At 37.7% G+C, this 14,476-nt stretch overlaps 1 protein-coding gene across 3 annotated transcripts in view; it reads right to left on the bottom strand.

Moving 5' to 3' along the window:
* LOC100647898 overlaps nucleotides 1-14,476 on the bottom strand; it is a 413,467-nt gene that overhangs the window by 173,574 nt on the left and 225,417 nt on the right. The window lies entirely within an intron of this gene.

The raw sequence follows: 14,476 nt of genomic DNA, 5'->3' as shown, positions 1-14,476 counted from the left end.
TTCTATCTTCTGGCTCTTTGGTAAATTATTACGTCCCACACGAGCCCATCGATCCATCAACCGCTCCTCCATTTCCGAACCATACATCTCGAACGCTATTTGTATCTTCCCGCAGAGTGGTTTTTTTTATTTTCGCCTACGTTTTCGCATAAATTCTCTCAATCTGTTCTGTTCGGCATGACCTTGGAAAGATTTATACTAACGGCATTGTATTACAATGGTCGGATTAGGATAATGTGATACGTTCAAACGTCTCAGGTAAGTTATGAATGACGGACATAATCCTAGTAAATAAACTAATTAATTAAATTTTACTCATTGATGGGTTCAAATAAATGACGTTAATATAAAATTAATATAGTTGCTAATCCCCGTTTGATGTTGTCGAACGAAAAAGCTCCTTACAAGGCTTTATAACGCCCTTATGTACAATATTTTGATGAGTTTGAACAGCACTTTAGAATCAGCCACTTAAGTTGGAAGATACTTACCATATAAAGAATATAGAAAGACCACTTACTTTTCTAATTCCTAAATTCAAAATATCTCCAGAACAAGCATAAACATAAATAACGCAATCGTGACCTTTGATTAAAACACCGCGAACATTAGGACTACAATTCTCACATCCGAATAGAAATCTCAGTACCGAAGAATCCAATTCATCAACGGAAATAAAACTTCCCGAAAGCGGCGAGAACATTCTCGAAAGTCCAAATCTACGCCACTTTGTCAAGGCGTTATCTAGCGAAGTTAGCAAACGGGCACTTCTACAGGGTGAAGTTAAATAAATTAAAGGTCTTCGGGAGGTTGAAACGTTCTCTTCGTATAGCTCTCTAATTCCTACCACCTCTTCCCACCGGAATTCTTGAAAATTCCGGCGCGCGCTTGGCCCGCGTGTTGGTTGTGTTTAAGGCAAGGCGCTTTAAGCCTCGCAGTCGAGAAGTTAATCGATACTTCAAGAAAGATTCGAGGGGTTTGAAAAGCGGACTTAACTTTCGCTCGGCTGGTAATAAAGCGGCTTACTCACGTCTTGCCGAGCACATCCGTCGGCTCAATCGCACCGCGAAATTGGCAAACTTGCCTGGCCCCGTCTTCTTCTGTATTTCTCCTATTTGTCGTCCCTCGTTCGACGTCACTGAGCACGATAATTTGCGGAAATACTCGCGACGAATCGTTGCTTGTGTACTAGTCGCGCGAATATATGTATAGATATGAAAGTTCTGACGAACGATGTTATGTAGTAGTTTCTTTCACAACGTTCACTATGTGGTTATATGGACATTTATAAATTGGCTTCGAATTTATCGCGTGCAGTACGTGCCATGTGATTACCGAGAATTCGATGACGATGCTGACTATCGATGACGAAGTAAATACGGAGAAAGTTCCGTTTGCGTTATCTGTTTATCTTGTTAAAGTTATTTCTAGCTATAATTCAAACCATCTTTGATTGGAAGAAGTGTTTTTCTTTTATGGAATCTAGCTTAGAGCTTCTGTGCATTTAGTTTAGAATTTTAATTGTCGAATAATAATTATTTTCCAAATTCTCCTGTAAAGTGTAGCGTAGTTTGAAATATCTGCCCAGTTGTCGTGACTAACCAATCAAGGCAACTCACTTTTATGTATTCGGAAGCAGTTTAAGTTCTTACACAATTTCGATAGAAATATAGCGTGTTCACGCGGCAACGTCGGAGCCGTGTTCAGTAGAAAAAACTAAAATATCGTTCTTAATATCAAATCATCGCAAAAGCAATAAACATTCAGAAGAGTTTGGTCTCGAAAACTATACCGGATATTTCAATCCTATTTATACCAAGTAAAAGCAAATGAAATTTAAGCACCGTAATAACCAAACATCCCATAGTCTTCTCTCAGCATCTAAAAATACCGTTCTCTTACAAACGATAGAACCATTTATCCCTAAAGTTGATCAACATGTCTAGGCCAATGAAAACATCGGCAATAAGTAACAACGCCAACGCGTTTTAAGAAAAAACTGGCCATTTTTATCACCGAACTCGTATAAAGTATATAAAGCGCGATGATTCGCTAGCAGCAGTCATGGTATAGTGAGCTATGCGAGGTCGACTGGATAAATATATAGATATCTGCATGAAGCATCCGGTCGACGGGTTCCACCCCATCTGAAAGTTTTATATGTACGCGGCGAGTAGGCGGACTGCCTATAGTATAGCCGGGACGACCTCTGGTCGGAGAGAAGAACTTCGCTAAAATATCCGTCCACGCAAAGTGCAGAGACGTAAATTGCATTGAGCACTGCATCGGCGAAGATAGGAGAAAGACGAGGCGGTGGAGCCTCGAGCACCGGATCGATTGCCCTCTATAGCGCGCGCTGCGTGCGAACGAAACTCGAACCCTGAAGAACCGGCGTGGAGGCGGTTCCATCCATGTCTGGAAACCAGTTTCCAAGAGCTTGACCGAAAATTTCACTCGTTCTCGGTCCTACGAGTAAAACGTTTCCAGACATTCGAGAACGAGTGGGGAATAGAAATTTTAGAGGATGTTAAAGTAATTGAAGTTGATACACGATATTGACGTAAAACTCTCCAACAGAATCAATATTTCCTTAGACAATCAGTTATTCCTAGATTCCACGAATCCTAGATTCCTCCTCCAAGGAACGATAGAATTAAAACAGCGTCATGCGTTTCCTTCTATTTACTGCTGCAAGTAGGTGGTCTAATATTAAGATTTTTGTCCAGTATTATATAAAAACATTTAACGAAAAATTGACATTTTCCTGGCACAGCTTAATATAATATTACAATAAGGTAACATTTCAACTTGAATACTATAAATCATTGTTCTTCGGAGTAAGGAAAATGTCGTGACATTTTAACGAATGGAGTTAATATTGTCGGTTTGTAGGCGCAGCGTGCACATATGGTAGGCCGAGTGGTGAAATTGAACCAGGGTGATTTTCAGTGAACGCTTCAACGGAGCCTCCCTTATTTATTGGCGGGTTCAATCACAGACCGTAGAAAAAGCGATAACGCATACGCGAATCTGGATTCGCAAATATTCCGCGCTCGTCTGGCTCGATCAACATTAAAACCCCTTTGACATGCTCCTCTGACGAGAGTAAATTTCAATTCTACGGCTCAAAGTCGATTTCGTACGTTCGTTTATTTTCTAGCGCCAGGCATAGATAAATAGAAGCTCCGTGTATGTATAAATGTAGCGCTTGCGTAGCAATTCGTAAACCGATTTATAAAACTACAAATTCTTCGAATTTTGCTTCTGGTAAATTGTCATAAGATCAAAGGTTATAAAAATTAATTCTTAGATACATCGCGACCTAACAAGTAACTTTTAAGACCGTGTCGTCTGCAGAGTTGATTTTTTCCAAACAGCGGGTCGGATCATAAGGATCAGAGACGTGTAACTTAAAATTACATGCCGATTCAGATCCATATCGTATTCAGCAAGTATGTTAAACGATTAATAAAAAAGGAAAGAAGCACTCTTGGAACTCAAAGCAATTCTAATATCATTTAACACGACCACTGATAAATTATTTCTTGATTTTAAACCGGTAGTATCGTTAGTTCGTTCAACATGAATGTCGGGTTAAAAACGCTGCGCCGAAGGAATTTCAGGCATCCTAAATGTTTCCGCGACTAGCAAAATAGGCGAAATTCTATTTCGGAAGAGAGTGCACGGTGTCGCATCGTGTTGCATGCCTGAACTGCAAGCTCCTGAGCGAATTCGTGAATTAGAAATAACACAGGCACGCCTAAGCAAGCCTATGACAGCAGCGCGAGGATATTTTAGCCTGCCTTCTCGCCTGTATGCGACCCGTCACACCTCAAAACTCCGGAAATTCAAGCGTACAACATTGTGGACTTCGAAATCTCCAACTGTGCCAACCGGTGAAATTCAAATATTTTAACTGGAAACACACGGCTTGAAAATTCTTGAGACGATTACGGATTCTATTTCGTTCTATTCATTTTTATCACTTTGAAGTCTCCTATACTGTTATAGATAAAGGATATACTTAGAGACTTCTATCATTTTAGTTATTTCTCAAAGTTATAGCAATTAATAGGTTATTTATGCATTTACGAGAAATTTCGAAATGTTAAAATACATAGAAAAGACATAATTTACAATAATATACGAAAGTAAGCTACTGATTATAACATATATTTGGCGAAGCGAATCTCTAGTTATGCTTATAAAAATATAGGATTTTATAAATATTCGCAGTCTACTAATTAAACGGTCTCCATTATACGGAGATAAAAGATTGCTTATTATTCGAAGCAGTAAATAGGATTTCATCGACTGAAAATTCGTTGAACAGTTCACTGTACACGAACAAAATTATGATATAATATTGGTAGTCAAATATTGCTTTTATTAACTATACTCTAAGACCAATATATGATACGTTTACCTTCAGAAGTTAACTAATTCGATTCATATGAATATACATGTGTGAATATGCCTCTGGAGAGTAAACGAGGGCATACATTTCGCGAAAAAGTCAATTTAGAACACGGCTACATGACAGAAAGTCTCAGAAAATTGCAATTTACGGTTATGCGTAATGCAAGTCAAAAAAGAAAGGAAAAAAAAAGAAAAGGAGGGAACTTCGAGTAGCAGTTGCGTTTGCGTAGTTACTCCGTAGTTAACTTATACCTGATTCGTTAGCATATATATTTGCTCGTGTACTTTAATATTTTCCATTCGCTCTTTCCATTCGCTACAATCCATATAAGTCCTCTAACATGTGTACATATAATATACTCTGCTATTGGTGTATGGATAAAATGTAACTTATATATCTTTCGTATCTTTTCCTAAAAAAGAAAAAAACGCGAAACGGAATAGACTTCGCAGATCATTAATAAAATTAAAAAGTTTGAATATATTATAGCAATCCATCTCTCTTTTTTAACTTTAGGGTATTCATGTAAAACCTCTTTCAGTGATCAAAAGCTCATATTATTGTGGACACGTCATAAAACAACAGTTTCACCCTCGATAAGGGAGAAATAGATCGTAATACAATTTTAAGAAAAATTTAAATTTCATGCGGTATATATTTTTATAATTCAAAGAAAATTCAATAAGAAATTCGAGAATTATAATCGCACTAAGGGAGAAGTTGATTATAGCAAAATTTCGACAAACCCTAACTTGAAACACTTCATAATTCAAATAGAATTTCATGAAAAGTTCCATTCAATATTTTACAAATATTTCTTCCTAAATCCACGATGAATATCTCGATGAATTAACGCTATATTACATCAATTCCTTTAACCAACAACTTCGTTGAGTGAAGGTATGCTAAAGAAGAAGCAATCTCATAAAAGCATGGAAATCGTCTGTATAAGCGTTGGTCGGATTGTTGGGGCGATTTTTCTCGTGGTCCACGCAGTGAATCTTAAATTTATCAAGCTCAACGCCGCGTGTTCGAGTCACTTATCCAAAAGGGCGACGCTCGACGTTGAAACCGTGCGGATAAGCATTCGAAGAAGCGACAAGTATGAACGAAGAGGAAAGAAACAGCGACTGCGGGGCTAAGGTGGCGTAACACGGAAGTGGCTCAAAACGGAAAATAACTCGTGTGAAAACCTGACACATATTTCGCGCGGTAAATGTTTAATGTGCGCCCCGAGACGACACAAACAGTCGTCCGGGGGACGGGCTGAACAACGTTATTTCATAAGGGTCTGACGTATTTCGGCCGGAGGTTCGCGCGTAATAAGTCCGCGGCGGCTGAATAACACGAAACGCCGTTAAACGATCCGTGACTTAACACTCTGCAACGCCACCACATTTAACAGTTAACCACAGCAACATGGAAGTTTTTAGACACATAAATTTTTATGTCTTTAATTTGAAATAAAAGTAGATATATTTTAATTTAGGTATAAATATATCTAACTTCATATAGTTTGGTGTAATATATATAGTTTATATTATAAGTGTATTAAAATATTCTCTATATATATATTTTAGATTATTCGATATATAATGTGATTTTCCTAAGAGTAGAATTTAGAATATTGCAACTTGTTACCACAGAAGTTTTTTTTAGAATTGAAATAGAAAAGTTAATAGAAAAATATATAATTTTAGGGGAATTAAAGAACATATCTTTATTTTTCAATTAATTTGTATTTTAATATTGTATTGTCACCATCACAAAAGTCTTTTGTTCAGAACTCCTTATATGTTTCTGTCCTGTAAAAACAATACATATTTACACAAGTACAACATCATCAATTTAATGATCTATTGATGATCATGACAAGGGTTCCGGTGCTACATATAGGATTGATGCTAGTAATTAGCCTACACCATACGTAGTACATTAGCATTACGTAAAGCCCGTAATTGGTATTGTACATAATCTGTATACACGGTGTTCACGTTATCACCATACAACGTTCTTCTCGTAATTAGTTTGCGTGGAGAGTTGGTAAATGATCGAGGAGGGAAAAAACACATTATACAAACACATCTACGCGTTGTAATCGACGGATTACAACAGATCATATCTCTATCTCTATGTATTCTCTATCACTCTGATCTTATATATCCATTTGTGAAATTCATGTATTAGTGTAAATCAATTATAAAAATTATATCGCACATTCTGAAATGTGAAATGCACGTTAAAGATAATTTCATAAAAGTTTCATTATCAAACTTCCTCGTTCTTACAAGCGCATTAGAAATTCTTAACAGAAACGACATCGTGAATGCTGTATACATAACAAGGTATCGACGAAAGAATAAAACCCGGGCAAAACCCTTAATCACCTGCACGTTAAATAACTCGACGCGTGGAATTAAAAGTACTTTGATAAAATACTCGTTTTACGAGAGTTGTTTTCGCGGACCAGCGGAAATTTACGTTGGAACTTTCCCGTATCCTTATTGCATATCTCGGCAATTTAAAGCATTGAATCGTTTTAATTTAAATTATGCATGTCTACCGTTTTCTTGGCGACTACATTCGTCAGAGGACTATTTTCATCCGATTCTTTTGAAACGCACGCTCCTGAAAACTCGCAAATTTGAGAACAAAAATGGAACGAGGTCGTAGCAGCCATCATTGGATTTTTTAAAATAATGCTCGATAATAAATTACAAACAGATCGATAAAATTATTTTCTGTAATATGTTAGATAAATTCTAAAACAGAGAAACGTTCGATACGTTATTTAGCCGTAATTGAATGCTATTTTCGAAAAGTTTTCAAGTAAATTTGGCACGAAATACGAGAATTTTTTTAACGTGTCATTTACTCGGTGTATCAATTTGATATCAACAACGAACGTTTGGGAATGTTTTTCTAGTGGAAAATTATCTCGATAAATACAACGTTCGATATAAATAAAGCAATTTCGTATTTGCTGAAAAGTTAATAACTCACGTTTCGCCACTGAAAAACTCGGGGGCGTTTATTCCATGATGCGTGCCGCGATCGGTATCCATGAATACGATGTAAACAAAAGAATAGGCAATTCTTTGACCGGTTACGGATATGTATATCGAATATATATCCTAGATATGTATATATCGTTCCACGGTTATTTTTTTATTTGCCATCCTCTGCCAAGTACCCTCAACGATAAAAAATTCAATCGATTCACGGTGAACCGATCTTTTTTCACTTGCTTTCTTTAGTGGAAAGCTTCAAGGATGCTTGTCGAAATAGGTTCTTTGATACTCGAACAGGAATGACGATCAAGTTAACCGCCAATGAAAAATAGAAAAATTCGTTATAAATTTCGTGGTTAAATCGTGGCCTCAATACACTTCAATCGTTCAAGTGCGAATACTTTTCAATATCTGAGCCGTTGAAATGCGAATTCGTTGAAATTACTTTGTTCGAGTTTTTGTTTTTATAATAAACAATATTTTCGCGGTATAGTTTAAACCATCTCGTGATTTTGGAAAGGGAACATAAATATATTCAAGCAAATATCTTTCAGTCTCTATACTGGCTATCATTAGTACATTGCTAACGTGCATCGAGAGTGCACGTTGTATCGTTGAATTGTGTTAAAATTAACGTCCATTAGGATTGTGGTGTTAAATCGTATTATAAACCAAATCGCCTTAATAACTCTGGATCTTCCTTAATTCCTGCAATTCTGCGTTATTCAAACACCGAGAAAGATCCGTGTAACACAACGTTGTACCCATTTCGCCAATTTGCAGACACAGGAACACAAATCGAGAAAAATCACTTCGTTAAACCTTACAAATGAAATCTACCTTTGTCTCGAGTAGTCTTCTCTGATCGCAACGCAATCTCCGTATCGAAAAATCAATGGTACAAGCTCAAAGAGAAGAGAAACGACAAACGAACGTCGACAGACGCGTGGAATCGGCCGTGAGACGCCTTTACAGAGACTTCGTAAACAGACATATTAGCCGTGAAGTTAATCATTCCTCTAGACCGTTTCATTAGACCTGTTCGTTTCCTTTGCTAATTATGCAGTCTAGGCTTTTTGTCGGAACACAGGAATGAAAGGTTGAAGAACACGATTAGTTGTCCGTTGAGGACAACCTTGCCGGAACTTTTCGATTAAAAATTCTGCCTGAGTCGATCCTTACCGTCTCCGAGTTCCGGTTAAAGAGTCACTCGGTTCTTTTTAAATGTTCTACCAACGGGCTATATTTCACTTTAATACCTGAAATAAAGGTAGGTTCTCGATGAGTGGCTCCTTCCTTCTTGCTGTTTAATTGGATCTATTTCCTTCTTTTCCCGTTTCTTCCTTTTTTGTATGAACCGTTCTTTTATCTTCCTTTTATCGAAGATTGTTAAAGTGCACAGTAAGATTTCTGTTATAAGGGACTGAAATTTTATAATATTTCGAATGAGAGTATAAGAACGACAAATTCATTTAAACTCAAATAATTATATCATACTTTCAAATGACTACAAGCTACTTAATTTCATCTTGAGATTTTTCATTCTCTTTTTAATAGAATGGTCATCTTTCGAATTTCAATTAATCGTAATAATACGTTAGTCAACATGACCATTGTGAGCCCAAATACGGAAATTAAATCATCACAAAAAATCCAAGTCTATCTCAATTTAATACAACAAACAATTCCCGGAACCCAAATTGTCGCCCGTTTAGAAACCTCGGGAAGAACATCATTCATCCGTAAGTACACCAACCAAATCGATTTCCGATTCGCCTTTTCGGCCTGGCCATTCTCACGTGGAATACTATCCGCGATCCTAAGAGAAACTTCGCCGCCTTGGTTCGGTTTCTCGCATTCCTTCGCCTGGCACTGTCAGAACACCGATCCATGATCGATCGTCTTTGTTCCCACGCTCAGTGTATGCAATAGTGCCGCTAAGTAGACATATTAGGCGGAACGATGCTTAGCTGTCAGCTCTTGTTCCGTCTCGACGACTGGTAGCTTCCGCTCTACTAATTGTACGCCGGACAAGCTGTGTTGTTCTATCGCGACCCGGTATCGGAGCTGTAACCGAAAGGATCAAGACACCTGGTGAGATTCTCTCCGTTTCTATGTCTGTGTTCTGTGATTGCAGACCTATGGGAGACCTCGCTCGTTCGGGACTGTGAGAACTATCTCTGACCGTCGCATCGACCTATACACACAGCACGTAACCACAGCAGGCGATGCAATTAACGTAAACGCGGCAGCTGGTATTAAATACAATAAATATCGATACCGGTCTGGCCACGGGCTACGCCGCACCGTGGAAACCCCTGATTCCTGCAACGCCATGTAACAGCACGGCGAAGAATCGAATCCGGTCCACACTTCGATGCCAACCGATTAAGGAAAGTAATTGAGAATCGAAGATCCCGTGTGCGGTTTAATTAGCTACGGGAAAATCGTATCGGACAATCGAAGAATTATTTTCCTTGAGAACGGTTGAAAATAGAGTTCGAGCTATCGGTATTGAATCGAAGAACGTTTTGGGGGAGAATTTTAATTACCTCTAGGAGGATTTTGGTTTGGTTAATAACTAGACTTCTTTTTTTCTTTATTACAGCAATTTTAATCTCCGTCGAAATTATTTGTGTTACGTTATACGATAATGGCCGAGTATATTTTACAGTTAAATAGTTACTTGTTGACTGGGATATGCAAATAAATATTCTCTGTCAGAAAAAACGATATAATATCAAGCGACGCGATTTTAACATTTTGAGAACGGGAGACGCGAATTCGCGTCTTACATATTTCTCGCGGTATCCTATAAAAATGTTAATTACTGTTAAATAAAACAATCAAAAACCGAAGGATGCTATAAAAAATGCTAGGAATGTGTTTTTATCAGGTCTGTAAATATGAAACGGGAATTTGCATATAGATGGCCCTAGCTGATAATGTAGTTATTACTAAACTGCCTCATTGATGCCAAAAGTCTTTGTTGACATCTCACAAACATTTTCGACTCAGAACAATACAAGTTTCATACAACAGCATAGTTTGTAATAGCGTCGAACATGTCGAATTTTGTGCCTGGAAACTACGATTTGCGGACAACATTGATTTTCTGTTACCATTTGAAGAAAACTGCTGCAGAATCGCATCGAATGCTTGTCGAAGTTTACGGTGAGCATGCTCTTGATAAATCACAGTGCGTTGTGTGGTTTAAAAAATTCAGAAGTGGCATTTTTGACGTGTGGGACGTAAAACGTCGATCAGAAGAGTGTGATATATTATGAGCTGTTAAACCCTGGCGAAACCGTTAATACTGAGCGCTACCGACAACAAATGATCGATTTGAATCAAGCTTTGCGTGAAAAACAACCAGAATATCAAAAAAGGCAACACAAAGTAATTTTGCTTCATGATAATGCACCATCACATATAGCAAAACCGGTCAAGGAAACGATTGAAGCGTTCAGTTGGGAAATACTTTCGCACGCGGCTTACTCACCAGACTTGGCTCCGTCCGATTACTATTTATTTGCATCGATGGGACACGCACTTTCTGACCAGCGCTTCACTTCTTACGAAAATGTACGAAAATGGCTCGATGACTGGTTTGCCTCATAAGAGTGACAGTTTTTTTGGCGTGGCATCCACCAATTGCCAGAGAGGTGGGAAAAATGTATAGCTAGCGATGGGCAATACTTCGAATAAAATATTTTTAATCATTTTCATACAATAAACGTGTATTTTCTATATAAAAATTCCGGTTTCATATTTACATACCTGGTACATTACATACTTAAATAAAACGAAATCGTTGTCAATATATGAGATATAACATTGGTCGCTTTGAATCTTTTCAATTACTCCGAAAATACGCGGGAATTCACGTTATATGCTTAGCAGAGAATACGGCCCTCAAAGTGTTAAATAGAATAAGTAATAAGTAGAATACGTCAAACCGTGTTGAATCAGGCACATTCTACAACTCATATCGACAATCGTATAAGTAAGAAAATATGTTCAATACTTATTATTCTTAAAGTTCATATTATCTAATGATTTTCAGATACATTTTTTTAATTATTTGGTCTTATATGTTTATTATGTTTAGAGGAAGGAATGGATAGTATAAAGAACATGGAGTAAGCATTATTTCTAAAATTTATGTGCATTTGGAAAAGAGTAATTATCTGTATACGGTAATTTGCTTGTATCGCTTTTGGAGCTTATTTTTGGATATTTATTCGACGCTTGTCTATATCGTTTTAATTCAAATGGGTGTTCGCGACGCAACAAATTCTAGCTGAGTTTTATTGTTGAACACTTTGTTTATTTCGAGACTTTTACGTCAACAAATTGGTATAAAAATACGTATAAATTGTGAACCATAGCACACAACTTGATAAATCTTTTTAACGTTCTCTTCATATATAGATGGAAACAAATTGCGGAACATTCTTTAAAATATAGGCATGATTCGAAAGAATAAATACACAGAGTAAAAAGGTATGGTAAAATTATATAGCAGAGAGAGAAATCAGTAGACTGACTTACACTATCATAATTCTCAGTCCTCCATATCCGTTATAAATTGCCGTGTGAAAATCAAACTTCCGTTTCTCTACACAATCTAATTCATTCCGGCTAATTATATCGTGAAGAGACGCGCGAGTCTCGTTTTCAAGTTTCATTAAATAATCATGGGATCGTATCGGCCGTTCGATAACGAAAAAGAGAGAAAAATAGCGCGCTTAAAATCAATAGCTTGAAGCCGGAGCGGAGCTCGCGAGTTGCGCAAAGTAAATGTTTTCTTTTAAACAGCCCTCTAAAAGCAGCGTAATTATCTTGTCGAATAATAGATTCGTTTCTCATAAATGTAGCAGGACGTTGCTCAATTTATCGGTGGTCGATCATCCACTTTAAGAGATGTGCGCACACGCGTGTATATTCTCCTCGACTTTCCTCGGTCCTCTGCTCGCCTCTTCTTCCGCTTTAATTAAGTATTTCAAAGGAGGGAAAAGAGATGACGAGAGCCAAGAATTGGTTCGGGAACTCGTCGGGAAAGTGAATTCTGAATCAGCGTGGTGGGTGGGAGTCGGACAAGTGTGCGAGTTCGACCTGTTGTAGCTCGAATCTGCTTCGTGCTGATCGAAGGTTAGAGTAGATAGGAAGATTGGCTGATCAGATTTTCCTTTTTTTTCGGCACACATGCATCCAACGGATATTTGAGAATTTTTTCTGGGCGTGCAATTTTGAACTTCACCGGCTAAAGTAGGGTCTATTCTATATAGAGTGTAGAGTAGCAAGATGGCGAGCGAGGATGAGAAAGAAAAGAGCAGTCAGGGGAGAAATATGGACACATCCGCTGGTTCCGCGAGGCAAACCATTATTACGCGTCCGGGTAAGGTATAACGTATAACCGAGTGTGGCAGTGCCTCGATAAACGATTTTAATATTCGGAAAGACACGAATAATAAAACACGGCGTCCGCTAAGCTTTCTACGCGAATGGATCTCTCGAGGAATCATTCGCGACGACGCATTTCCCCGAGTACGATGCACATCGTGGATCTTCTTTTTTTCCTTTTCTCCTCTATTTCTTTTTTTTTTTTTTTTTTGCTTCCAGACAATTTCAATCAATACTCGCCTGCGCTACGCCGTCAGTTATTTGCTTCACGCATAGTTCTCCGCGCTCGAATGGCACGTGTATGAAAGAGACCCAAAGAAATGGAACGGAAATTCTTCGCGAATTTCCGTTCCAGCCGTGTTTAGGCAGCTGTTGATGTTTTTGGAGTTCTGAAATGTTATTTATGAACGACATCATTATAAATTCTTCAAACTAATTCAGCTAGATCGCCCCATATTGAACCTTCTAGATGTCTGGTATTTTATTTTTACAAAATATTATTCACTTATTCATACATATGTACGTGCTTACTACAAATATGTATATTAAACAATCTCCATTATCAAAATAGTCTCGTTAAACGCGAATGTTATCACACGAAGAAATGCCAATATCCGCGTAGTGGAAACGTTATCATAATTTTTTCTCCATTTTTATCATGACACTGTCAATCGATTTTCCATAAAAGTAAATATGAAATACGAGTGAATAATAGGTGGTCATGGAGCGACGACAACAAAGTTATCGAAGGTAAACGGCACGTAACGAGGCACAAATGAATTCCATTAGCCACTCGACTTACCCTTCGCTCGTCAATGTACATACCTACATCCGTGCATGACTATAGCTCAATTATTGCACCGGGACCTCCACGCCGGTGGAGCGTTAAACGTATTCAGACGTATAGACAGCGTGGAGGCGTCGCGATAAGGTGCTACCGTTATACAACTTTACGAGCTAATCATACTCAGACCAATTGATTACCCAACGTAGCATGAAACATGCGAACGCGGCTGCCAGCCCGGATTCACGATGGAAATTAATAGTGTCCTATAAATCTGGATTTAACGGTACGAAGGTCAAGGCACTGGCAGAGAAAAGAATCGTCTCTCGAATACGGTAAATGATTTTCCTCATGAAGTGTGAAGTAGTTTCCACTTAAAGTAAATGTTTCTTTTCGTTTTATTGTTTACTATTTTATTGGAAGAATATATGGTCTGTTTATTTGGAGGGAGATTTGATCGAATAATTAGCATATATCTTGATCGTATTGGATTTGGTACGTAATTCGTGTCGTGCTTTTTAGAAGGATGAGTCAATAGTTGAGTCTCTCGGAAATCAAACTGATCCAATAAATTGATACAAATTTGGTATGACCGAATAATATTGAGTAGAATTCGCGAGAGATATTTTATAGATTATAATAAATGGAATTTATCCAGGAAAAGCAATTTTTTTTAAATAAATTGTTCCCATGACGTTGGTATTAAATAAAAAAAATCTGTACACATCTGTTCCCCAAAGTTTTATCGTGCGAATATTTTATTTTCATCGATGATTAACGCGTCATAAGCATGGATGCAGGTCTCCGATAAAAGTAAACCTGCATATGCTATACAGAAGATTGAATCAGGATTAT

The sequence above is a fragment of the Bombus terrestris genome, chromosome 6 (genome assembly GCF_910591885.1).
Source record: "Bombus terrestris chromosome 6, iyBomTerr1.2, whole genome shotgun sequence".
Taxonomy (NCBI): domain Eukaryota; kingdom Metazoa; phylum Arthropoda; class Insecta; order Hymenoptera; family Apidae; genus Bombus; species Bombus terrestris.
The sequence above is the reverse complement of the archived record's forward strand: the minus strand, read 5'-3'. Positions and strand labels throughout refer to the sequence as shown.